Source organism: Aphelocoma coerulescens, chromosome 1A, assembly GCF_041296385.1.
Source record: "Aphelocoma coerulescens isolate FSJ_1873_10779 chromosome 1A, UR_Acoe_1.0, whole genome shotgun sequence".
NCBI classification, from domain to species: domain Eukaryota; kingdom Metazoa; phylum Chordata; class Aves; order Passeriformes; family Corvidae; genus Aphelocoma; species Aphelocoma coerulescens.
Window position 1 is genome coordinate 69,570,526 of NC_091014.1, and position 26,424 is coordinate 69,596,949.

The 26,424-nt window shown below is 42.4% G+C and overlaps 1 protein-coding gene across 3 annotated transcripts in view; it reads left to right on the forward strand.

Annotated features, from left to right (window-relative positions):
• Positions 1-16,329: 16,329 nt before the first annotated feature.
• The window catches only part of DUSP16 (dual specificity phosphatase 16), a 63,939-nt gene continuing 53,844 nt past the window's right edge, over positions 16,330-26,424 (forward strand). For 2 of the 3 annotated variants that reach the window (XM_069003424.1, XM_069003427.1), the window contains exon 1: positions 16,717-16,841. The gene's annotated coding sequence lies outside the window, so the exon portion shown is untranslated. Of the gene's footprint in view, positions 16,492-16,716; positions 16,842-26,424 lie in introns of those variants that run through there. The other variant, XM_069003426.1, reaches the window with a different exon arrangement.

Here is a 26,424-nt window from a genome sequence, read left to right on the forward strand (position 1 = left end):
TCTTGGAGCTTACTGCCACAGGATACTGTAAGGCAGAGAGTACAGCAAGCTGAAAAAAAAGAGTAAGATAGATTTACGTTTCATGAAGGGAACCATGTATTCTCTATCACCCCTAATCCAACAGTTTGGGATACTGGGGTGGAGCAGATGAGCAGATGACAGTAAAAGGCCAAGTTCACATATTCTCCCTAGGAAATGTCTCTTCTTGATGACCAAAGGTCTGACTCAGCAGGTGTTCTGTTGTTTTTTTTTTTTTTAGGCCACCATTTTGACCCCCCAAAACCCACAAATTAATTAAGATTTTTAAGTAAAACTTCCTTGGTAAAAGTAAAGGCAGATGATCTCTTTACTAGACCAACTCATCCCCACTAACTGCAGGTTACTTCTGGTAACTCCTAAGAAATTCTCTGAGACATCCTGAGGGCTTTATTTTGCTGAGCCATAGTGATGTACACCAAGGAAATACTACCTTGTGATACACTCAGTGTCACAAATCATTTTGTGCAATAACTATTGGCAGGTCCCTGATGAAACTAGTAATATTTATTAAAAGAAGGGTCCTGCTTCTGAGATCCAGAGAGAACTTTGAGGAAGATAAATAAAGTGAGTTTGGCAATCAGGCAATAGGTTAAAAATCATTGCTGATGTCAGTGTGACTAAAAAAGAGATGTAACTCACAGGGTGATTTTGCACCATGTGCTAATATTTCAACACATCCCAACAGGGTGTTTATTCTCCCTATAACTATAAATGTGTTAATTTGGGCAATTCAAAATCTGTTCCTCTGAAAGCCTGCCTGAAATAAGAATAAATCTTGCAATCTTTTGGTATCAAGTGTTTTGCTGCAATTGCTCCACTGTACATTTGTGGAGCCTTTGGAGATTCAGAGCATTTGAGATGAGTTCATTTATGGATGTGAGGGCAAAGATAAAGCTAAGATATTCTCTTGTTTGTTTTCCAAATGTACTGAGATGCTAATTGCTTTCATAGAGATGCTAACTCATTTGCCATGGGGCAAAGACTGTGCAAGAACAGCCTGTCTTTCAATCCCTTGGGGTTTGGGTTTTTTTGTGGAACTGATAGAGAAATTGCACTTTTCTAGATCCTTTAATATGATACCCAAGAAATGTTTCTGGAAATACAATAAATTCTCTGTCTTTCAGTTTGTAGACTCTGTTCACACTGAGACAGAGAACACCTTTAACTTGTCACTTAAACCCACCACTTAAAGTTTTGTCACCGAGGAGTGACCGAAAAAAAGTTTACTTATCTAATATTCTATATCTTATTGTTGTTTATATAACTAGGATAAAAGTATACCAGTTTATTGTTGGTTTGGGTTTTTTTTCCTTACGTTAGAGAAATCAGCTGTCTATGCTAAAGACCTGGAAGACCTGGTAAACACATGAACAGCACATGCTCACAAGTACAGTGATTGATTAAAAGAAAATTCTGTTTAAAACAAAAGCTCTTTGAAAGTTGGTTTTTAAAACCTAATCAGTGTTTGAACAAAACACAGCACACTGGAAGCCTGATCTGCAACTACTTCCTATACACTATAATTAAATGTTGATAAGGGGGTTACTCTAGTATTTGCTAAATTCTACTTTGTGACAAGATGAGCGCCTTCTGGAGTTGCAAATGCTTGAAGTCACATCTACAAGGGCAGTTCTTCCTGTTTAGCTATTGCAAATGTACTTCTCAAGTAAAATGGACTTGAAATAAGATATTTTGGAATAATCAGCTCTTCTCCTGTGCATACACACAGGCAGAAAAGTTACTGCTTTATCTAGCCAAACTAACTTTCCCACATAAGCAAAATCTTGAGGCAGTGCTCATGATGCTTTTATATTGCTGAAGACTATCTGTAAATTAAAATATTGCATTAAAATGCTTATGGGGCAGTTGGAAAGGAGCTACTTCATGTTGAGTTTGTGGAAGGGAGAAAAAGATGTCAGATGATCCTACGCTTCACACATATGATTGGTAGTTTCAAATATGATCAGAGGGGAAAACTAGGAATGGTTCAAAAAGTCATTTGAATAACATGGATTTCATACAAAATTTAAACTAAATATAAGAAACTGAGATCAAGGATCAAGACAGACAAATCACTGATTAAGGAGCTGACAAAGAGTGGGCTAAAGTTCAGTGAGGTGTTCAATTGAGTAAAATTTAATCTTGTTCCGAAACAACAAACAAACAGAACAGCAGAATATGCCACATTCAGGAATGTGAGAGCCATGTTGTATCTGGCACTTGAACAACAGAGAATTATTGCTGGTGATATGGTAATTGCAGAGGTACAGAAAAAAGTGGGTGGATCATGTGACATTCATGAAATACTTGAGGTGAACTTGCAGCAGGATTAGTCTTTTAATTGTGTACATTGATCTCTATGCACAACTGGTTTACTAAAAAGGCATATTGTTCATTCTCAAGAGGTTTAAAAATCCACTTCAGCTCAGTGTCTCTTTTCGGTTCTTAAGATATTTTGCAACATGCTCCTCCCCTTTGGCCTACACAAACAAATATGCCTGCATATGCATACCTACTAGAGCCAGTCAAAAACTGCTGTCAGTAGCTGGCTATTCTGGTAAGAGCATTTCTGGTTGCTTTCCACAACATATAAAATCATTTTAAACAGTTTTGTCCAGCCCCACATTCTATGGCATGGGCTGTGCTCACACTCAACACATTTACTAATCTAAGCCTGATACTGTTTGTCCAAGGGCACAAACAAGGTTTCTGCATAGCTTGAGCAAAAACTGAAGGACTTGTATGGCAAGCTGGAAATGCCACTGTCCCTCATATGGAGGCTTGGGGCATCATATACAGCCCTTTGCCCTGGTCTGCACTGCTCACCCCATCTTCAGTCAGCATCATACCAGCTAACTTCTGTTTTGCAACTGTGTTTAAGTGTATTGGATTTCCTACATTGTTGTAGCTGCCGATGAGCCTCGTATTTGTGTTTAATGAGGTTCGTCTTTAATGAGACTGCTCATGGGAACAGGAGTTACTTACAGGATCAAACCTGCACCACGAAAAGTGTTGCAGTAATGTGTAATAAATGTAAATGAAGGATACACTCCTGGATAACACACACTTGTTCACAGGGAATTTCAATGCAACAGGGAAAATACGCAGCAGGTTCCTGGGAGCTGACAGGCTGCCTGCCTCACCCATCCATATCCATACAGGGGAAATAAAAGTGGGTTGTTTCAGAAATACACTGAAGAAAGCACAGTTACCCCTTAACCTGTTGTCAGCTCCTTTCTCCATGGCTCCCAAAATCTTCCTGACGTGTCCCAGAGCTCCCATTCCACCAATATCTCCTGAAAAAAAAAAGCCCCGAAGTTTTCCCTTCCTTTGGAAAGAGCTGGGGTTGTTCAGCCTGGAAAAGAGAAGGCTCCAGGTAGACCTTAGAGCAGCCTTCCAGTGCCTAAAGGAGTCACAGATGGACATGGTCATGCTCAGTGAACATGGGACAGATGAAAGGGGAAGAACAATAACAGGTAACAATTTTTTTAATGTCATTGGGGCTACCACAGTTTGACTCACGTGGGTAGGTTGGCTTTAGAGAAAATTACTTTTAAGCGTGTATTTTGAAAAATAGGCTGATCAAATTTTGCATTTTACTTCACCGAGGCTGCAAAAATTTGCCTATCAGGTGGGCCAGGTGCAACCCTGTAAAAAAGTGCAGATACTCTTGAATTTCTTTTTCTACCTTCACACAACATGATGCTTCGTCAGATTCCTTGAAAAGTACTATTGACACCTAAACAATGAAAGTAAATTCTCCCATGCTTCTCTCTTAGTAAATCAAAGCAAATTGGAATGGCTTCTCAGGTATTTGGAGTAATTTACATAACAACTAAAATGAGAGACTTAGAAGTTCTGTTAAACTCCTCAGTCAGGCATATGCCTCTAACTCTGCTCACTTTGATCTTGGCATCACTGGAAGAAATGGCATTTGAATTTGCAAGTCAGATTGCTGATAGTTCTCAAACTATGATATCAAAAATGTAACAACCAAGAAGATTGACTACAAATGCACATAAAAATCTAGTTTTCTCATTCACACACACATATATACACAAAACAATTGTAGGCTCCAAACTATCTCTGACTTGAAAGCATAATTGATACGTGGCAACTGTTTGAAGATTTGGAGGATTAGCTGTAATTATAAGATCAAAATTAGAAAATATTGACTAGTTTGCAAAAAGCATTAAAGATGGGGGCAGGGGTGGGGTGGGTGTGTATGGATTTCCCCTATGTCTAAAAGGACCATAATAAAAACCTACACATTGAACTCTTATTTTTTCTTTTGAATTTTACAACACTACCAGACAAATGTCAGACAAGATTGATCCAAGGGAGGAAGGAAATGGGCTCTGTGAAACACTAGCACTGAAATCAAGTTACCTGTTTTTTAAGCAAGTGGTCTTTTTTGAACTTCTACTTCAGGATTTCCCCTTAGAATTTGCAACTGGGGACTATATTGTCCCCCCAGAACTGGAAAATAAGACTAGAGTTTTAGAAACTATACAAAATTTTTTGCTTCATGTATATCTGTACAGTCTGGTGTTACAAACCACTCCTGGTCAGGCCGTGCAGGGTGGTTCTGTGTGCAGCAGAAGGTGTTTGTGCCCCTTTCCTGCACTGTCTCCAGCAGTTTTGTTGTCAGACCTGGGAGCAGTGGGCATTAAAGCTTTACCAATTCCTGAATGGCTCTCCCTCCCCATGGGAGACCATTCCTGGTTTTTATCTACTGGGGCATATCTCTACAGAAGTGCTAAATGATGCTATGAGGTAATTCAGGGGTAGTAAACCTAGAGCAAGCAAAGCTTTCATCCTCTTCAGGACCCCCTGAGATCCATAGCCTATGTGTTTACAGATAGGACATTCAGGAGTTTTCTCCAAATATTTTCCACAATTGTAATGCCCAGGTTAGGCTGCAGGAGAAAGCCTAACACACATATGTAGTGCTGATGCCCATGTTAGGTGTTGCTTGGTTTCAAAGGCATCTCCAGGAGCTGATTTAAAACATTTACATCAGTGTGCTGCTCAAATCACTGAAACTTAGAGGTAAGGAGCTAATTATAGATGCTGTGAGCAGACCCATTGGTAGTCATTTCATAGAACTGAATGATGTCATGCCACAGAATAACTTTGCCATCAGTTTGACAGGTGTTTTGCAAAAAGAAATGCAGGTGGGGGATTTGCATGTGTGTTTGTTACAGATATTTTTTGGTTTTTACCATCTCCAGTTCTTTACGCAACTGAGCTATTTATTAACTAACTGCTACAATGCCAGGTATGAACATTAACCAAGGAAGTGATGAATCAATACAGAGATTGACAGCTGTTTGCTAAATGTTCACTTTGATTGCATATATGGGGGCCTTAGCTCTCTCATGACTTGTCTTATGGAAAGAACCATCAGCTTCAGAGCACTGTAGACTTCCTTCAGTGCCGTCACTCCCTTCCCACTCCCTCTGCCTTCGTTAACATCCTTTAAATGTCTAGCTTCATCAGGGAGAAAAGACCTTATTGCTGAATCTGTATTGAGACTGCTATGGAAAATTTTCCCTTGACAGTGTCAGAAATGTTATTCAGAGTCCCTCCGACAGATACAGCATTCTTAAATGGAATACAACTCACCCTTTTCCCCCTTTAATGTGTTCAGCAGACAGGTGGCAACCCAACTGCTGGTAAATGCCTAAGTATTTATATCCTTTAACTCTCTAATGATATGAACAAGTAATAGGAAATGTCATGCACTGGGTATATGAGCAATGTTCCCATTAATCAATCATTATGGATTATTATGTCTGTTTGTACTGTACTGTGTACTGAAAGAGCAAGCTTGATTCTTTTTGGCTCTGATCTGTGTGGAGCTTTATGGGCAGAATCTCTCACAAGTTCATTCCTCTTCCACACATGCTTTGGCCAGGCACAAGAGAGATTCACAAATGTAGAATACCACCAAGATGCAATTGTCTGCAGCATTTGATTCCCAATTAGACATCATTTTTAACTGAGTATAGAAGCTGTGAGGCAGCACAGATCCACTCCTGAAAAATGAGATCTTTAGTTGCTCTAAACCAGTGATGAGACCCAGCATGTTTTAGAGACAACTGGGATTTTGAAAATGAAGTCCAAACAAAACTAATGACTTTTTAATTCCTAGTTTCAAGAAGGAATGGTTGATTCACAGCTGAGGTTGTGAACTGACTGGTGTCCTACACATCAATCCAAAGAATGAAACTGGAATTTGTGAGTTACACTGGAGGTCCCATCTGCCTCAGCTCCTGATGATCTTTCATCAGTTTTGGCAGCAGACTACTACTTTTAATGGATGTGTCACAGGGCATCCTGTGAGACAGGAAATCACAGGGAATTCCAGAAAAGTGCCATTGTGAACGTTCTGGAACAACTCACTTAATATAGAAAAAAAAACTCTCAGCAAAGAACATGTAGTGTCAGACAGGTTGCACTCACTACCAGTGTGGTACAGATTCTCACTGGGTAGACACAAGCTTTGCAGGTAAGTACCCTGAGGCAAATTTATCTGCAACACATGTATTTGGTGGGCACTGTAGGGTGACACACACACGAGTGCAGGTCCAAATCCCTGGTGCCAGACAATTTACAGGGTGGTTTGCCCTCCTCTCTGAACACAATGTGGATTCTATAGCCGTGTTCCCACCAAAATACGTTGAAGTGCCAGTAGGAACCACATACCTCCTGAAAACTCTCTTTGAAACACAAGAGTCACAAACTACTGGAGCATACCTGTGTAAACTACTGAAAACAAAATAGGTGCCTTACGGATTGCAGAAAAGACCAATGTCCCTGAATCTGTAGTGCTGGTAGTCTGTATAAATAAATGAAAATAATTTCAAAATATTACAAAGCTCCTTAGCATAATAAGTCATTCATAAACAATTTAGATGGCTTTGTTGCTTAGTCTTTGTATGTTTTGGTTTATACATTTCACAATCTGCCTGCACAGCTGAGAAGAAAGGGGTACAATACAGCCCTTTTGCACCACGGTAGAAGTGTTGAGAAACATTTAATGGAAGCAAATATACCCTGTGGAGCTACACTGTCAACTTACAAAGAGCTATGGAGAGTGAGGTATGTAATTCAGAATAAGACTCTGAGATTTTTAAAGATATATTTGCTTTTCCATTTGTTACCAGGGATTTTGGTGGTGTTGTTGTTGAAGGATTTCACACCTTCATTCCTTAAGTTACATATATATGGCCTTGACTCATTTTATTCCAGAGCCTTTTTTCACACCTCTACCAAATTCAAAGGGCTTCCCTATGGATATAAATGTGATTTGCTACCATAAAAATATCCAATTGCTAAGCACAACAACAACTTTTATCTGTCCTATAAAATCCAAAAGCCTTACTGCATCACTGGTATGCCCCAGAGAGACAAAGCAGAGACGGGATCTGAGTATGTTTTTAACACCCACTGAGATGAATCAGTTAAAATACATTGTGTGTTATTGTATGATTACTGCAGAGTCTCCCTTTAACATAAAGTTAGGCTTGTAAATTTTAATTGTATACGTGTTAGTTTAGTAATTTTTACAGTATAAATTCATCTTCAATAACCTGACTTCAGAATATTTGGTTTAGCAATAATAAGATTAACCTTACAGTATCTATATTTTAAAAGAACTGATTTCCTCCTGAAATCCCTTTGCTCATAACAATTTAAACATAGAAATTCATACACTGAAATTTCATAATAGTGACAGGACTATCCTGATGTTTGACAGATAAAGTTTCAGCCAGGGACACTGATGCACTGAGAATTCTCCATGTAAAATAATACAAGATACAGGAATCATGACTGCCCCATAGAACAAATCAGGTTGGAAGGGACTTCTGGAGGCCAGCTGGTCTAACTCCCTGTTCACAGCAGAGCCAACCTCAACATTCATTCCAGCTCCAAAGTCAGATCAGGTGGCTCAGGACCTTGTCCATTCCAGCACTGGCCATCTCCAAGGATGGGGAAGCCCCTCTAGGCACCTGTTGCAGTGCTTGACCACCTTCATTCTAAAGAGCTTTTCTCCCCTGTCAGACAACAGATGTCAACTGAATGACTGACAAAAAGAGTAACTCACTCTACTTCTGTTGGATTAGCAAGATGGACTGGCTCATGTTGCATTGTAGCAATGCCAGGTCCACAGCAAGGGAATGTCAGGACCACACAGTAAGAAGCAGAGGGCAGGAAACTGTGAGGTAGAGCATCACCTGATAGAAGGGCTCAGCCAAGGCACCTGCCTGCATCTTCCCAAGCTCTGTACACCCATGCCACTGAAAGATGCTGATTCACTCTTTCCCTACCACTTGCTGGGCAGCCTTGTTCCTATTTTGCCATTTCCTCTCCAGTGGCTGAAGTGTTTGTTCACATGCTGTTCACCAAAGGGGACCATGCTCTTTTTTCAGCTTTCAGCATTAGTACCACTGCAGCCTGCTCTCCTGCTGGCATTAGATGGTAAGAAGGTATTTTAAATGAATCATCAGTTATAACAGCCATTTTTTTTAAACTGTGGCTGACATCATTTAATTGTAGGTCCTACTACAAAATAACAGATGAATAAACATATAATTTCTGCAACTTAGTAATTAGACAGGCCCTTCTAACAGGGACTTCTTTTTCCTTTTATATTCTGGAACTCAAATTGCATCTACCATTTTCCCACAAATGTCTCCACTGACTGGCTCACAAAAGACTGTGTCCTCACATGTTCCTATCTAGGAAGTTCTTCTGAGCTTTCACAGCTGCTGAGAAAAAATGTCTTGGAAAGTCGTGTCCTCTACTTGAAATTCCCCCTCTTAAAAAAACCTTCTGCCCCATTTGATTTTGTAATATCCCATTTAGATCTTAAATGGTCATGAAGAGGCACATTCTTCAGCATAACGCTATCTGGAACTCATCATCATTTGATCAATGGCTTGAAACAATTTTTAGTGACTGGAGAGTCAACAAGCCAAATTTATATCTGAGGTAAGCACAAGCAGCTTCAAATAAGTCATGAGAAGTCTGAGGCAGACCTTCACAAAGAAAATAAAACATTGTATTTGCAGCCCTGTGCTTCACTCTCATTGATCTTCTCCCCTTCTTTTTGCAGGCTGAATATAAACCAGGGGTTTAAACATTTTTAATACATTAATGATTCTTCCCCAGCTACAAGGAGAACAAGTGGCAAACTGCTTTGATGCAGATACGCTCTTGCAAGATTTTCAACCCCTCTGCAGAGCTAAAAGAATTGTACCCAGACCTAACACACAGAAGCCAGTTTGCTCCTGACCATGGGAAGGGTAGTCAAGAAGGCAATATAAAAATAAACCATCAGTCCTTCACCTCACCTCCACCTTGCATCTAAAAAAAAAAAAAAGACATGCTCTGAAATTTTCACATGCTTCTTTTCTCTGTAACCTGATATTTTCACCTGTGTTTCTCAACAAACTCCACTCTCTGTTGTTGACAATTGAGCTAATCTCAGACTGACAATTTTCTGAGCAGTGCATTCAACAAAATAAGACTCTGTTCAGCGTTAACAGTCTTTTATCCTAAGAATGTTTTTACTGTAAGGCCAAAATATTGATGTTCTGGGTGTTATCCACTTAAAAGTTTATATGAATGAAAGCTTATAAATGCAGGTCATTGTGGTGCTCATGCCCTTCTTTCCCACAGCAACAAATAGTAATTAACTTGGTTTTCTTTCCCCTTTTAGAATCCAACTTTATTTTTCATCTTCATTATGGGTTTGTCTGTCTTTTTCATATTAGGCTCTTTTTATCTATTAAGTACACTCTAAAGAGCCCACAGAATCAAAATCTCTTTCACAATCTATTTGAATAACAATGGAGTTTCGCTTGCATATTACTGCAGCACCCAAACTACACTTTAAAATTAAATGAACAGCAACCTATCAAATCCACAATGTTTAGGACACCTGTAAGTGTCAGGAGATGTTAAAGGTTGGCAAAAAACAACAAAATGGATTACAAGAAATGCTAAAGACTCTAAAACTGTCTGAAAATTTCCTTTCCTGTGTGCATATGTTGAAAAGTATTTTAAAAGAAATAAATATAAATAAACTGATCTTCATTACCACAGGTTATACATTCTCCTTCTACATTCAGACTTTTTAACTATTTTCCTGATGGTGAGCTCACTTCAGCATGCTGTCAAGATAGCAACTTTGTACTTAATGGTTTATATTGACCCAGATGACATTTCACATATCACAACTTTAAAGCATTTTATGAATGCTGTACATTTTTTATCATATCCTTGGTATTCCTAAGAAAATATTTCATTGTTAGAAAAACAGGAAGTCTAAAATTTATTTAAGGCTGGTTATTACTGTGTCCCACAAAATTTGAAGTACTCAAGCAGTTAAAAAGAAGGATATGAATAGTCAAAGACCTCATACATTTTATGCTGCCCTCATAATAAACGCAAATACATTTTACTTCTGATTCATCATTGGCCACAAACAAAACATGAGCACACGAAGCCATTCTTCAGATAGTATAAATTAGCATAGCAACTGAAGTGTGAGTTGAGCAATGATGATTTACACCATCTGTGCTTACAGCCCATTACCAGTTCATTTCAATAGAAGTGTACCAGCCTACAGACAAGTGACTAACAGTGAGTAAGAGCAAAAAGTAAGTGAGGTGGGTGTTTATTGTGACAACTATCTTAATTTCTGGAATGTGTTTGTGATTTTTTTTTTTAATGTATCAGCTTTTTTGTTGTTTTTATTTAAATATTCTCTCTTTGGATATATAGGAAAGTGAGAAATGTTACTAGTTGAGTTTTTCAGTTGCTGTAGATTTGTCTGAACTTGCTGTTTCTTGAGAACATTATTTCATTATTCTGTTTCCTCATGACCACATGTTATTATGCTCCTTTTCTGTAAATAATATTTATTACGATCTCCAATTTCAAATGCCTCCTCACAACTTCATCTTGCTGTTTCATAGAGAAGTGGCTTGAGCATCAAAATTGTAACTTCTTTTTCTGTTTAAGATGATTAGAACTTATCAAAACCCCCTAAGCTTCATAAAGGCCATCCATAGAACCAGAAATTTTTGTTACTTCTTTGTCTTTTCACACTGTCTTATGTTCTATATCTCACTTACAGCCTTTATATATGTTTCTGTCTCTTAATTGCAAGCTAAGCCAACAAGCTTTTGTGCAAATGCTTAATTTTAATAATTGCCTGCAGAGGTAAGAAAAACAAAAGTTACTATTTCTTTTCCGAGATGCAAGAGAGGAGAAGGGAAAGGATGAATTAGTGGTTAGATTTGGAATTTAAGAGAACTTGGTTCAGTTCTCTGATATGTAACCATCTTGCTATACTGCCTTGGATGAGTTACTTCACCTCAGTAACTCGGTCTTACATCCATAAAACATGGTTTCATTATGCTCCTCTGTCCCACAAAAGACTTACAAAAACAGAGTACTCAGAAGCTACAGAGATTGTAGAGATAGGAATAATGTACATTTCTATTGAGTAATGGGTACAGGGTTTATGAAGTAAGGAGTTACAGGGAAGCAAACAGCTGATGCTCTCCTTCCTTTTTTCTCTGTGCTTTCTGCTGCTCCAGTTCCTGTAATTCTTCTTTTCTCTTTCACTGCTCCAAATCACCCACTTTTGTCCTATACAGAACAAGAATATTGCTTCATCTTGTCATATATTCCCAGCCCAAACCCCATATCTGCATCGAATCTAGACCCCTCCACTTGCATACCAACCCCAGCTTGCTGGATGGGCTGTGAATCTGGCAGTCCTCGAGAAGCTACAGGGAAGTAGAGCTATGAAAACTACCTGCAGCAACAGACTAGTGAGGCTATTCTCATTTGACCATTTTCCAGAGGGGTAGAGCTTCCAAGGTCTGATGCCCACATGGAAGGGAAGAATGGGGAAACACTGGGTGTTCCCAGCTCACTGTTAGCCCCTGAGCATTGCTACTTGCCACCCACGTCTCTGATGCCTGCATTTCGCATGCTGCTCAAATCCCTCCTCTCTGGACTGAGCTCTGTGATCTCCCACTGATCTACAGCCACAAACTTTTCTCTCTTCTGCTCTTTCCGCACCCTCAGTCCTATATCTTCTATAGGTACTGGTTTCTAAATCCTCATGTTCCCGTTGCTGCTCTCCCACAAACCTGTGCCACTCTGACCGCTGTAACCTGCTCTCCATGCCAACAAAGCAAGTAAGTAGTATCTAAAAATGCTATGAATGTTTCAATGTGGGTATCTCAGCAACACTTCTACTTTTAGATACCCTGAAGAACTGTCAGTAGCAGCCATGTCTGGTACAAAAGTCTGCTCTGAAACCAGATTAGGCCCAACCTCCCACTGCCCCTGAAGCTGTCCATGAAAAAGTCATCACCTCACTTCCCATCTGGTGACTTGGGTTTCCCCTAATCTGTTTCAGCCAAAACAAACCAGTGCAGCTGACTTCTACTATTTAAACTGCTTAAGCTGTTCTGGTTGACTTTGGCCAAAAGAATTTTGGGAGGGATGAGTCAGAAGCTTGCAGGTAGGGAGGGGAGGTGGTAGCCTTTGGCAGAAGACAGCCATGAAGGTGACTGGGAGCTGTCTGGGAATGATAACCTCTTCAACAACTCCAGCCTATGAAGGAAGTGAGCACCCACAAGGGGATTTTAAAGCACGGTAAATTCTGTGCTTATAGTTCAATTCTCACTTATTTCGCAAGAGGTTTCCCTGGCAAACCACTCCCTTCCACTGTGCAGAAACCATGATGACGTTACTCCGGCTGTCATTCATCTTTCCCCTATTTAATCACTGCTAACTGATTAACCAAATGAAGTGCCACAAAATGCATTAGCTGGAAAAGGAACAAAAGCTGCACTAGCTTTTACTAAAAAAGAAAGAGAAACCTTTGTAAACAAGGTGCGTGACCTCCAGCTCTTAAAAGTACCCAGCTATTGCCCCTCCCTGGCCCCCAGGAACAGGGGCAGTGAGGGGTGACACACTTGCAGCCCCTCCTGCCAGAAGTGAGACATGAACAGGTAGGACGGGGGGAGTATCAAAGTTCATGGGCTGTTGCATAGCCTGTTGGATAGCCACCATAGTGTCTTTTGCCCTTGTTTTATCCCATATAGACACTTCAATCTTCTTATCTCATAAGCCTCATAAGGAGGCACAAGAAAGGAACACTAACTTTAACTCTTTCCATACCACATTCTCAAAAAGGAACAGTGAACTTAGGCCAAAAAATCCATCACCAGAAGTGTAGCAAAATCCATTTCACAGAATTGATGGACTTTAAAAACTTGGGGAGGGGAGGTCAGCAGCCAGGGACACCACCAAAGCCAGGCACTCTCTCTCTGCCAGATGGTTCAGGTGTTTGCCAGACTAAGGCCTCTCTCCTGATTTGCACCTGCAATTCAGACCATTTCCAGGAGCCCGCTCTGTGCAAGTGGTAGGGAGGAACATAGGGGAAACATTTCCTCTCATAGGCGAAAAAAAAAGAGTTAAGCCAGAGTTAGACTCTGACATGAGAAGGAGTTACTGCTCCTACACGAGTGGCCACGGCCAGCTGGAGGGATGTCAGCTGCCAACACACTCACACTTTGTCCACTGCAAACAGGAGATGCAGCTCCTATTCTCAATGAAGCGAGGTCTGATGCTGCTGTGTCTGAGTCCTCCTGACTCCTTCTGTTTGTGTCTTCAGGTTAGCAATGAACCTGTCCAGTTTCACCCTGCAATGTTCTCCCACATCAGACTTTTGGCTCAACCTCAGGTGAAAAGAAAAGTTATTCTTAGTAATAATTTCAACATGCAGGAATTAATTGTGATACCACTGGTTTTGTCACACCTTTTATTACATTAGGAAAAGGAAATATCCTGACTTTATATTGAAAAAGCTTTAACTTGCTGTTCTAGTACAGGCTTTTCTGCATATATCCTTTTTTTCAGCTAGAAAGAAAAATATTTTCAAAAGATCACAAGTTTTGCAGTCAGGAAACTTTTACAGTCTCACAACTTAAACAAAACCCAAATGTGTTACATAAGGTGTTACTGAGTTGAGATGACGAAAGGGAAGAGAGAATTGAAATGCCTTTCCTCCTCACCACGCACCTCTCTCTGCTGCTCCTCACTTCTCTTTGTGAGGATAACCATGCTGGAACTATTTGTTCCTGCAATTTTCTGGAATGAAAGAGCTGGGGCACTGGCTGTTACCTCCAGTTTCTCTGGCACGCTCTCTGATCCCCTTCGTCAAAATGGGTCAGTTCTAGCTCCATTAACCAGCAGTTAATTGTGCAGATTTTTAATGCTGTGGGCACTTTGGGGGTTTGGGAAAGGCATCTTTGGGGCCACTGCTTTATTGAGACACAAGGCAAAACTGCTTTTCAGCTACTGGGAAACGGACACATGCAAAATAGTGAACATCCCAATGTTAATTGCTTTACTATAATTTCTTCACTGCTTTTGATCATCTGTCTCTCTCATGGAGCTTGGGCTTCTCTCTCTCCTGCATGCTCTGCATTCCCTCACACAGGACAAGACTGTTCAGTATGAGTGCCAACAAGGCTTTCTCATGAGACAGCTCACAACTCCTTAACACAAGGCCCTTCATCAAGGTGGTTCCTGGTCAATATTGCCAGGACAGAGCCCACCACCATACAATTTATTCTGAGTTACCTGCTTCCTGAAACACCAACCACCCAAACCATTTTACTGTGAGTGATAGCCATGTGCTTTTCTGAAGGCACTTCGTTTGAAGAGACAGCCACCAAGAATGTAAGGACCCATGCAGTTAATCCTCTTCCTCATGCTGTCTTCCAAGGGCTTCTGGCACAGGGATTCAAAAGCCACCAGAGGTGATGGAGTTTGAATTTTGGTGTGCAAGTTGTCCCGCGTACACAGTGGTGCTGGCAGGTTCACCATAGTTACGATGCCTCTGAGGGAGAAAGGACTGCAGAATATTCTGTCTTATTTGGAACAGGGTTGCAGAATATTCTGCAGACCCATGTAGCCCCTGAAGGATGTACCTCACTAGTTTGGATTGGTACTAGCCATAACAGATACGTCAGACAAAAATAACATATGCTTCTGTGTATCTGCATAGTTTTTCACTGGGCGGTTTCAGATTTTCAAATTTATTTAGCAAGGTTATCTAAAGGGCAAAGGCCCCCAATGTTCCACATGGCCCAGAGGGTGCTCTGCTCACCTCAGTGACAGGGGTTGGAACTGCATGACTTTAAGCTCCCTTCCCTCACTGTGATTGTATGATCCCATAACACTACAGCAGCAGGATGTAACGCCTTCACACCCAGGTGGTTCAGCATCGCACCGCACAGCGGCTCATTGTAAAAGCAAAGGCCAGGACGGTATTTAGGGATGTGCCCTGAGCCGGTGCAGGGCAGAAGGGAGGGGAGGTGGCCGAGAGGCCAAGGCTGAGGGGGCCGAGGGGCCAGGGCTCCGGGGCCGAGGCGTCGCGAGGCGCCACATGCCCGGCAGGCCCCGGGCCGCGCGGGGAAGGGGCCGCGGGCGGGGCGGGCCCTGCGGAGAGGCCGGAGCGGAGCGAGGGCCGGGCGAGGGGCGGGGAAGGGCCGTGGCGGCGGCTCGATTGAATCGCTCCGCGGCTCCTCCCAGAGGCGGCCCGGCGGCTGTCGCTGGGGGCCGCGGGTCTGTGTTTCCCCTGGGGACAGCGAGAGACCCGCTCCCCCCCACCGCCATCGCCTCCCGCCGCCGGGGCTGCGCGGCCGCCGCTGCCCCGCAGGGATCCTCTCTCGCTGCTCCTCCTCTTTCTCCTTCACCCTCTCCCCCCACCTTCACCCCCCGGCTGAGTTCATTCACTGGGATTGGTTTCAAATGACGCCATCGCTTTATTTTTATACCAATGACCTCATCCCAGCAGCTTGAAGTTTACTGACCAGCAAAACTCTTTTCTCTCGCTCGTTTCTCTCCTTGTGCCTGCTCTTCCCGTGTGTTTGTCGTCGTTTCGGTCATTCTGGGAATCTGATGCTTTAAAGAAACAAAACAAAAATACCCAAACAAACAAAAAGACCATACACACACACAAAACCCCCCCAACCCCCCAAACTTTTTCCGTCCTCCCGAGCTTTTTGGTGTGTGTGTGTCCCCCTCATCACTGTCCCCTTTTAATTTTTTCAAGCCATCTTGGGAGGGAGGGGGGAAGGAGAGGGAAAAGAGAGCTCCAAAGCTCCAAATGTTTCCTTTTTCTGCTCCTCTCCACTCCCACCTTCACGCTTCCCACTCTTAAAAAAAAAAAAAAAAGCCGAATATATATTTTTTTTTTCTAATTTTTAAAATTGCTGGGGCTTGGTTGTTGTTTTTTGGGTGCGATTTTCTTTTTTCCCCCCTTATTGAAGAAGAAGGAAAAAGAGGAGCTTTCCCAGCGACTGGAAGGAGACAAAGTTGTTTCGGGCGGCAGCGGCGAGGCTGGTGGGCAATTACTTTTATCCTTGCCGAGGGGACAGGCTGACAGACTGACAGGGGTGACACAGTAAGTGCCGGAGCAGCGCAGGGACCCCCGGCCCGGCGCTGCCCCGTGGAAGCCAAGCCGGGAGGGGGGCGAGGGGCGCGGGGGGGAGGCCGGGCCGGGCCGGGCCGGGCCGGGCTGGGCGGGGAGGAGGAGGGGGAGGGAGGTGAGCGAGAGGCGGGCGGCGGGAGCCCTCCCTCCCTCTCTCCTCCCGCATGCCCTTCCCCGCCGCCCCCTCACCTCCGGAGGAGAGCGCCCGCAGCGGACAGGTCGCTGCCCCGGGCCGGGCGTGCTCCGGCCGCCTCCGCAGGTGGTAAGAACGGGGGCCGGAGGGAGGGGGAACGGCACAGGCACCGCAGGCACCGGCGGCCGCCCCGCGCTGCCCTCCCTACCTGCTGCCGGCACCCCGCTGCCCGCGGCGGCTCCTGCCTCGCGTCCCTTCCTTCCCGTCCTCCCGACATCCACCTGCCTCTCCCCGTGCGGGGAGGAAGCCGGGCGCCGCCGGAGCGCGGGGCGGGAGGAGGCGCCGCTGGGAGAAGCGATGGGAAGGAGCCCGCGGGCTGCCCCGCGGGGGGCTCGGCGCTGCCCGTGAGCCGCGGCGTGCGCGGCTGCCCTGCTAAACTTAGCCCGCAGCGCTGGCTGCGAGCGGGCTGCGTAAAATGGTCGGGGATGCTTTAAAGCCTCGGAGGGCTCCCGAAGAAATGTTGAAGTTCTGCGGTCGACTTGGAGAACGTTTAAATTGAGGCGGCTGACAAAATGGAGGGCTGCCGCGGCGTCCAGGAGGGAGGCAAATTGCAAATTGTTAACCTGGCATCGCGCTCGCCTGAGCTCCCGGCCCGGGGCTGGCGCCGGGACGCGGCCTGACAGATCCCCGCTCCCGGCTTTGTCCCCCCCGGCCCGAGATGCGGGGCTGAGCGCGCATCACCAGGTGTATGGGATGTGCCTATTGCCGAGTCTGACCAATGGCAGGATTTTTCAGCAGCCAAAAAACATTTGGTTAGATGTCAGATGAGAAGCTGGGATTTTTAATTTTTTTTTTTTTTTTAAGAAAACCCAGGAGAATTTACTTTCTTTTACTGTCGTTTCAGCTGGTTGAAATATAAAATCGATTTCTTTGTTTTTCTTTCAAATGAAGGGTGTAGTCATAGCGAGCTGTATTGTCTGACGTATGACTAACTTTTTTTGTTCAAACATTCGGTGTTTGAACCCAGCAGAATAAATAGATCTGTGCTAGTTTTGAGACTTAAAAGCAGATTAAACTGTTTCTCTTTGCAAGGATGTGTGTTGGGGCTCTTAAAAGAGAAAACCCCAGCCAAAACCCCAGAATGATTTTGTAATCCTTGCTCTGAGATTCATGCTATTCCTGGCAGTGTGTGGTTTGGTAGATACAGAGTTTACAAAGTCACAACTGACCAAACAGGAGTTGGTTTAGACTCTTGTGTTTTGAGGGGAGGTGGAAAAATAGTAAGTCTTAATTTCTTTTTATGGTGTTCATCCCACTGCCCATTGGAGATTGAAACATTCATCACAGTTGTTTATGTTGGTTGTCTGGGAGTTTCTGCTTGAATGTGGAGCGAAGTATGCAGCAGGGAGGTGTACATGTATTTTTAGCTTTCATTTTTAATGACAAAGGATACAAAGAATAGTGATATTCACAAGCAAATCTTGCATTTACTGAGTATGCTTATTAATATTTTGAGGATGGAATCTATAAGAAATATCTGAGTTGTAGTAAGTTCCAGTTGTTATGCTTTTTTAATACACTAGTGCTTTAATAAATCTTAATACACAATTTAAAAGTCCCTTTTAAAATGAGCAAATATGTAAAAGCAGCAGAGAGGGTGTCAGTTCCTGTGCTAGAGATAGTAGCTTCAAAATGCTGTAGGGTTTAATACATGTGGAAAGGTCCAGAAAAACAAACCAAGCCTTTAAAAATGTAACATATTGTATAAAGATACCTGAGTACATTCCTGCTCCAGTAGCTCTGCTTTTGTTAGCTACCTAAGCAGATGTAATGGAACAAAATCACACCAGAAAAACTTCTGTAGAAGATAGTGAGCTCAGTTATCTTTGTTTTTATAAAAAGGCGCGCTCTTCTTTCAGCAAAGACAGCTGGCTGGGCACGGGTGTTTGCTTCTAGCTTGGCCTGGCCATAGGGACAGTATCGGCAGAAGCTGTGCAGGAATGTGTTAAATGGATTTTGCTGGGAGCTCTGTCTCCCAGGCCAGCCCCGGCGGGGTGCCAGCCCTCAACCCGTGGGAGGAGTTGTGGTTGTATCTGCCATGTGCCAGTGCACCTTCCTTGGCAAATCAACTCTTCCCTGGGAGCTCTGTGCTGCTGCTCACAGGGGGAGTGAAGTCATCCGGAGTCACTGAAAACTGGATGTGAGATGGGCCAGTCACTCTTCTGCCTATCAGATAACAGATTCACATAGGCCTTCCGAAGCCCTCAGGGGCTAAATTCAGGCTCTCTTCTGGGCCTTCATAAGAAATGTCAAATAGCCAAGGTAGATGTTGATTTCTGTTACTTGTATTTATCTTCAAGTGAGCTCTGCTCCAAGGTGTTGGGCAGTAAGAGGTGTGTGCAGGGTGAGGGCTTTGCTCCGTCACCTGGGTTTTTAAAGTTCAATACCATAATCCTCACACCGATTCAGCAATATTCACTGTCTTCAAAATACAGTTAAGCTAAGAAATACAGTAAGTACAGCTGAAGCACTTCTATCCCCCCAAGAAAAAGGAGGCAGCAGGATGATAGCTTTCACTTTATACTATGTCGGCTGAATTTTCTAGGACTTTTTTTTCTTTTTTCTTTCTGTAGAAGCAGTCAGGAAAGCACCATGGATATTCTTCAAGTGCTGACAGTTCTTAATAGCCAGATGGCATAGAGTAGTTACTGTCAAAGGATGAGGTGTGGAAGGATTGACACATGCCTTCCTTTTTCTTTTCCACATTTTTTTCAACCTTTGAAAGAAACGTGTATTTGATCTGTGACTCCACTGAATCTGCCCCATGGATTTGTTGTTATGATAGTGACTAAATGCTTCTTGCAGTCTTGTAGTATTTTGTGCATGGTTGTGTAATGCTACATCCTTAATTATTTAAGAATTTTCAAGACGCTGGTTTTCTTGGTAATAGGAAGGTAAGCATGTCCCTAATGTGTCAAATGGTACACGTACTTTCCCTACAATTCCTTAGGGATTGCTCCCAGAATGAGTGTTGGGACATGGAGGGTTTCTGTAGAATATTTTAAGTATCAATAAGTACATATCAGTGTCACTAATATTTCTGTGGTTTATTTGGTATCCCCCTCATAAACAAAGGGTAACGTATCATCCTTTAGGGCTGCCAGTTGCATACATGGCCTCTACTTTCTGCACAAATCAAAAGCCACAGGTGATGGCTGGCCTGGTGGTGTGTGTCAGGATGTTGTTCTGGCCTAAAGCTATTAATTGTTTGAAGACCAGGGGTCATTTGCAAGAAGGTGAAGTGAGCACTGCAAGTTCAAGCTGCTTCGTAGTTACTTGGGGATCCTCTTCTTCGGGGTTTATCACTAGTGCAATAGTATCCCCACCCCAGTGCCAAAGCTGATGGAGATCAAACTGGCTCTGGAGCAAGAGAGGAGGCTGGGATGCCCTGTGCTCCTGCAGTATTCCTGCTGTCTGAGGACAGTCATGGCACCAGGGCAGCTCGTATCACCACTTCTCTGCTCCACTGTGTCTGATCTTTACATGGGTATTGTCTCGTCAGCTCCAAATAGCAAAACTCTATTACAGTTACTCTGTAACTTCCTGCAACATCTGAAGGAAGCAAAAAATAGACGTTAATGGTCAAGTTTGGCATCTTAACTTCTAGATTTGCCTGGTTTTAATCTGAGCAGTTCTTGGTTTGCCTGTGGGTAGGGCCTGCTGGCAGGTATCGTGGTCTCCAGCGGAGATGGTGTTGGGCACCAGTGAATTACTGCTCAGGGCCCAGAGCAAATCTGCATGTAGGGTGTGTAGATGGAGGGCAAGAGCGAAGATGGGCGTGAGTTCAAGGCACTGTGTTTCCTTTTGCTGCGCTGTGTGCTCTGCTGCTGAGCCAAGAGTGTCCTACCCGGAGCTGGCCCTGGGAAGGCTGGCAGCCTTCCATGTTGTGTCCCTATGAAATGCTCCGGCAGCTGAAAAAAAAACCACCAAAATTAATAATTGGGCAAGCTAGGAAAGAGGGGAAAGAATGTTGTTTCAGTGATGGGAGGCTTCCGGTGGGGCTGCAGGGATTCAGTGGGGACATTCCCAAGCTCCCATGGTGCTGCTTTTCTGTGCTTTCACTGTCCGAAGCTGAAAGGTATGAAAGGAACTCCTGAAACAATGTTCTTCTTTGAGGGGAATTTAGTTATCTCTGCTCCTTCCTGGTTACAATATGACACTTATGTTGCCAGTGACTTACACAGCTTCTCTCTAAGTGTGTTTTGAACTAATTTTTCCCTGTGCAATATGAGTTTTCATGCTGTTCCTCATAAACTTGGATCAGTTCCTTGCACAGACCTCCTCAGGTACGTTTGCACTCTTTGCTTTCAAGCTGAAGATATAAACTTCTGTCATTTGTTTAGCAAATAAAGATACAAAACTAGAGGTGTGTGCAGAAGCCTTCATTAGCTGAGAATAAATGTAATTTTTTTCTCCATACGATCTTTTTGCATGCTATCCAGAGTGATCTGTGGTCTGCTAAAATAATATGAAAAAAATCTTCATAAAATCATAATGGAACTGTGTTCCATTACATTAGTTTGGCAGAAAATTGACACATTTTTCTAATATTGAGACTTAAATAGCGTTATGCATTTTTATTGTGCTTCACTTGATTTTTGCTTTACTAAAATGATCTATGAACTGAGGCTGTTGACTAAATGATAGATCAGTGGCTGTACAGATACTCTCTTTTTACATATTCCTGCCTGCTTGTGTAGTGTTTTTGCATTACTGAAGGCATTGTGGGAGGCAAAAAGATGGGTCCGAGTGTGTAATGTAGCAACACTGGAATGAGAACTTTACAGAGAGCATAAACTGAGGAGGACAACAGGGACTAATTGTATGAAATTCCTTTTATGCACACGTTCTTGAGTTTGAATAACTAGTATGTATTCAGCCTGCTGGATTAGAAGGCTTTGGCTCTGCATGTGTAGCATAGATGTTGCTCTCAAAATAGGAAAGGAACTCTCCCTCCTCCCACACTATTCTGGATAAAATTGATTCAGTGCTGCATTTTGCTCCTACTGAACCCCTAGTAAAGCATGTTTAGAGGCTGAGTAGTTCATAGTGTTAGAGATATAAATGCCATACTTTTAATAGCCCAAGTGTTGTTTTTGCTTCTTGATTGCTAGCTGTAGGAATCATTCACCTCAGACTTTGTAGGCTCAAATCCCATGCCAGAACTTGGGTTTCTACCTGCAAGATGGTCCTTGCAGGGGAGTGCCTTTCTCTATAGTGCATATTTCACTAAGTTTGTGCAGTCCCTCAAGCAGGACAGGCTTCTAAACACCATCTTACAGATACATGCAAAGAGTCTGAACTATGCTTCAGAGAGTTTCTCTGAGCCATCCTGCTACTGAAACAACCCTTAATGTCAGAGGTGGGTTGAAGTCGCCAAGAACGTTTGCCTGAAGAACAGGCATGGGGTTACTTTCTGCTCATTCTATTAATGCTACCTGGAATATGTATAGCACCTATCACCTATCCAGTTCCCACAGGTGTTTTGTTACAAGTGCTTAGGTGTTGGGGTTTCATACCTCCCTACTTGAAAAGTCATACTTGGGACACAGTATTTTTTTCTCTTGCTTTCCAGCTTTGCTTTCCCTGACTTTCATGGGAGTCTGTTTGAACTCCGGAAAGCTGGGAGGGAAGGGAGGTGGAGAGGGAAGAAACTTTGTGTTGCATGTCATTCTTCTAATGCCATCATACTCAGAAGTGCCTTTCCAAACTAAGACAATTTAAGTAGAGGCCTCTCGCTAAGAACAGTTGGGGAGCAAACAGAATAAACTTCAGCTTGGTTTCCACAAAGATTCATAAATGTTTGCCAATTTTTAAGCAAGGAGAAAAACTACTCCAGCAAAGGAGTACAGCAGTAATCTTAATGCATTGGGTTGACATGTTGTTGGGTTCTAATAAGTCTCAAAATATGCAATAGACTGAATCCGGATCACCAGAAGGCAAATGGTGTCACCACTTTAGGAGGGCTCCCTCCACCTGTCGGAAGACCTTGTGTGTAAGGCAGCTGTGCTCCAAACTGAGGATAGGCTGTGAAAGTCTCTCTTCCCAAAGTCTGCTTGGAGTTCTGCATTGATTGTAAGTCTCTTCTCCTAGCAAGAGGACTCCAAACCTTCTTCCCTTTTCTCCCAGGCTACACCCACGTCATTTCAGTTTCCTAAAAGCTCTCAAGCTTTTACACCGTGGGTGTTGGGAGGCCTTATTGTAGAAGTGTAACCTCCAGTGACCGGTCTGTATGTTCATAGTCCTGCATCTCAGGAAGACAGGGCAGCTGAAGGTAGATGGGCAGCATTCTTAGCAGAGATGGTAAACTTCATGTTCTCCTGACTAGTAGGAGACTTACAATAAAGTCTAATAAAGATAAGAGAGCTGCTTGTACTTGCACTTTCTGCTGCTACCTTGTTTCTATAGTGTTTCTCACTATCTCACTTTTTTGTTTCGGTTTTTCTTGCATGTAACTTTTCAGCTGAATAGGTCTGATTTTCCTGGTTGGTGGAGTGACGTCTCTTGTCCAGCTGGTGAAAATCCCTGACTTCTCATGGCTGACACAGTGTGGGCATGCTGTCAGCTTCTCAGTCCTCTGTTCTGCTCGTTAGATAATTCAAAATGTTAGAGATATAATGCCACACTTTTAGTAACCAAAATCCATGTTTGGTTACCATCCAGGTGACAAAGCTTGTTTCCTCAGTGTGGCTCACTTCGCTGTCTGCCATGATTTCCAGGCAGACCTATTTGAAGACGCCTGAAAAATATGTCTATCCAGCCCAGGCATGATTGTATGAGCAGTCCATTTGTTGCCTGTTTCCTGTCTAAATATTACTGAAAGAAATTTAACTCCTTCAAGAAAAAAAAGGGATGAAAAAGACCAGGAGTACAAGTTCAAATCTCCAAGATACTGGTCAGGACAGCAAAAGGAAGTTATGAAATACTGATTAACTATTACTGTCATTGCACATTTTCCCCAGATACTATTTCCATGAAGAGACATGCATCTTTCCAGCCTCTTAAATTTAAAGGATTTGAATTTTTTTCTGCAACTGAGGGCTGCATGACTTGCAAGCTCTCCTGCAGGTGTGACCTGTTGTGAAATGAGGAAATATGTGGCGTCTTTTTCCCTTCTGCCTCATGTGTGGTTAAACCTATGGAAAGCTGTGGAGGAAGTGCAGGCACGCAGCTCCTCTGACAGCCTTCTGCAAATACAAGCTATTCATGACCTTTGCCTTCCATGGGCAAAACCAGTCCTGGCAATTGCTTTGTGCACTTTATTTCATGGTGTAACAAGCAAGCACATTAGCTATTTTTATTCAAACACCCAGACATAAGTCAGTATGGCAAAGTGGCTATGAAGTGTCTGCATAACTAAGTGAAAATACAGTTGCTGTTTAACACTAAATCTTTTTCTTTTACTTACAGGATATTGAGGGTTCAAACAATGATCATCTAATCTTTCTAACTGAGTTGTGGTGAGGATTTTGAAGATTTAGAATTAAAATAGGCAGAATATTCTTTTCAGTTACTGACTTTGTATACTGTTTAAGTCAGCAGTAAGGAGGTAATGAGTAGGGGAGGTGGGTGGGTGGGAAGAGGGGACTGCTTCAGGGTGAAGGTTCATGTCTTGGCTTTTCAGAAGGCTTTGGGACCATCTCTGAATGTACTGCTTAGTGTCAGGCACAGAAAAAAGCTGAATATAGTGACACTATTAGCAAATGCTAGCTTAGAGAGATGCAGTTGTTTTGGAAATTTTTAAAGGCTTCTGAGCCCTTTGATGATGGTTTTCCCACTTTTTTTCATTTTATTTTCCTTCCCCCTTTCTCCTGAAGAGGCTGTCTACTTTGACAGAAAAATGGCTTTCATGGCGTGATGAATAAATTTAAGAAGAAATATAAGACTGTGTTGATGATTTAAGTTTTTCAGTATTTCAAAGCCAAGAATTTATGTAATGGATTAACTTGGGAGGGATGTTGGACATATAAGTTTTTGTGTATGTACATTCTCAGCATATATATATATATACACCTCAGTACTGACATGTGATCTCCAGTTCAATAGTTCAATTTTGGTTAAAAAAAAAGAGAAAGAAAACAAACCTTTCAGTATAAGGGAGATGCTTAGAAAACAGAGGCATCACTTGATATGCTTTTTCCCTGACCTAGAACCTGCCTGATATTGCAGTAGATATCCAGGAGTAGCATTTTTAAATATCTTTGCTTAACTAAATTACCAAGTACACTTACAAAAATCTTCTTGTTATATCCACCAGAGTAAGGCATTCCTATTGAGTGCTTAGTATTTGGCTCAGCTTGTGGTACTGCTTTTCTGTACAGTCATACTTTATGCTTACTTACCTATTTATTACTTATTTACCTGTTTTTATAATTTATGTCAGCAAAATGAGAATATACAAGCCTAACTTCCTCCTTGAAATGTCTCTCCCTTTCAAATGTCAATTGTTATACATGAAAGCACAGCTGGAGTAGTCTATCTATTGGCAAAAAATAGCATTGCTCTTTCTTTGAGGTGAAGTGGGATGGCTGTTAAGTCGATCAGCTGCTTTGGGACAAGATGTAGATAAAGAAATTGAACCACCGACATGTAACCACATCCTTCAGCTTCTCTAACAGCAATGAAATGGGCTTCCTTGAATTCCAAATTCTGCACATTTTGTTCTGATTCATGTTTAAATGGTTAACTTGAAATGCAGTTCTATCTTCTGATGTCTGGGGATGTGATCCTTCTGCTTTTACTCAAAATGCAGTTAAATTGCACTACAGTGGAAAAATACTCAGGCTTATCACTTTCTCAAGCTGAAGTTTCAAACAGTTTATCCAGTTTCAAAAGCTGTGTGTTAAAAAGGTCAACTTCTGTCCTAGTGAAAGTACTAGAAAAGGAAGATATGTGTAAGGAGCAGAACTGGAGAGAAAAAGAAAAGGGCACAATGGAAAGAAGAGGTATTGATCAGATGTTGAGAAAATATACCTCTGTGGGTTAAATAAAGGAAAAAGAAGAGAGTCAACAGAGATTAAAAGTATTTCTAAGAAGGAAGAGAAGTTCTGCATTAGTTGCACATGACAATGACATTTCATTTAAATCACAGAAACTGTAGTTCTAATGTCTGTTCTGTCTGACAACAGAATAGGATCATTCCACTTTGGTTGGTAGGGCTAGGCTTGTAGGAGTAGATAACAAAAGAGTTATTTTCTGTGTGTATGAGGAGAAATCTTTTGACAGGCTGTCTAAATAAAGCCTAATGACAAGTTATAGGAACTACAGGGGAAGGTGTAACTTCTAATAGGTTCATAGTAGTAAATACTATTTGTGCATCTAGGAAATATCTGCTGAAGATTGTGAAAGTATTTTTGATTTATAATTCGTGTAACTGAACATACACCTTAAAAACTAGAAATGTATGAGATTATGTGGTGGCTTTTGAGAAAATAACATTGTGTGGGTTTGTGTATTTGGTCTTTATCACTAGGTATTTGTAAATATTTAAGAATGAGTTGATTTCAAAACTCTTCATTATAGACCATATCTTCATGTTGAAAATTTGTAAGGTTCAGAGGCTTAAGCTTCAAATAGCTTGGTCCTGAGTCCACATAAAGACATGTCTTTCAGTGCAACTGAGAGGATGGGAAGAAGTATGGAAAATTATCTG